This window comes from Abrus precatorius, unplaced genomic scaffold (genome assembly GCF_003935025.1).
Source record: "Abrus precatorius isolate BTA unplaced genomic scaffold, Abrus_2018 Scaffold1, whole genome shotgun sequence".
Lineage (NCBI taxonomy): Eukaryota > Viridiplantae > Streptophyta > Magnoliopsida > Fabales > Fabaceae > Abrus > Abrus precatorius.
The window spans coordinates 7,202,336-7,203,749 of record NW_020874291.1 but is presented as its reverse complement, the minus strand read 5'-3'; positions in this window follow the sequence as shown (position 1 = coordinate 7,203,749).

The following is a 1,414-nucleotide window of genomic DNA, read 5'->3' as shown; positions in this document are numbered from 1 at the left end:
GACAAAAGTAGCACATTACCAGAGAGACCGAGCACCTTCAAAACACCAGATTTGACGTCGAGACATCAAACCGGCCAAGAAAATTGATAAATAAAAAAGCCAATGACACATTCAAAGGTTGTAAAAATCGAGAAGCAGCAGCACCTTCAAACGCATCATTGGTTCGAGTTAAAATTGAGTTAAAATTTTTCTCCCCAGTCATACTGCCTACACGATGCCATGCAAAAGCAATCACATAACCCAATCGGATTTAATGGATTCGTCAATCATGCGGCAAACCACCAGCCAAGCACACATTCAAGGGTAGGTTCAATAATGCCTAAGGCATCACCTTGCCCATCCCTATCATCACATGCAAGACACCGAGCCAATTGGCATCCATTAAAATCCTCGTGTTGACCGCGGGCACTGTGGTGTCACCCGTCAACATGCAACCATCACAAACTGGAAGAACAACCATATCCATAGGGACCAACTCCAGGAACATGATGCCCGCATGCCTATTGCCACTGCAAAAAGTGCACGCGTTGTTGGAAAAATCCAACGCTGGTTCACCGTTTTATAACTCTCCTCACACCTCAACAAGAACAAAGTCACCCGGGAGCACTTAAAATCGAGAGGGACAAAGGAAAATGCACCCAATAGACCCTGCCCATGCATCGTTGATGCAAGAATAAGCCACGCCACGATGCCCACAAATTTCCGAGGGACGCACCGAGACTCGGCCGAAGTCGGCCAACATTCGGTTTCTGGATAATTGACGAATCAATAAACCCAATGCCATGGAAAACCAAGCCACACAAGTGAGGGGAGACTTGCATGAGCATGGGGAAGGGGCCCCAAGGCAGCACCGCACCTCCCACTGTGGGCGTGGTTGGTGAGGTGCAGCCCCCCCCTATAATAGGTTATTATGCAAAAGCCAAAATTGTAGTAGTAGATACCTTTTTTCTGAGCAGACATAAGTCCATATCGGGACCTAGAGATCGAATTTTGACGTGATTTTTTGCAGGAAGGCTCACAAACACAATATATTCACGTCCACAAAGTTTTAGATTTTTTCTCCAAGGGATGAATTTTTAATGAATTTTTGAATCGGCAGATTATGAAAAACCGGGGAAAATAGAAAAAGGCACCTAGAGATCGAATTTTGACCTGATTTTTTGCAGGCATTCACACAAAATAACACCAAATGTGTCTGCAAAGTTTCGTTACATTTCCCCAAGGAATGATTTATAATGAATTTTTCTCCGAATCATCGCACCATGGTGCACCTTGATGCCCACCTTGGTGCCTCTTGATACCCACCTTGGTGCTTCTTGATACCCACCTTGGTGCCTCTTGGTGCCTCTTGTGCCCACCTTGGTGCCTCTTGATGCCCACCATGGTGCACCTTGATGCACACCTTGGTGCCTCT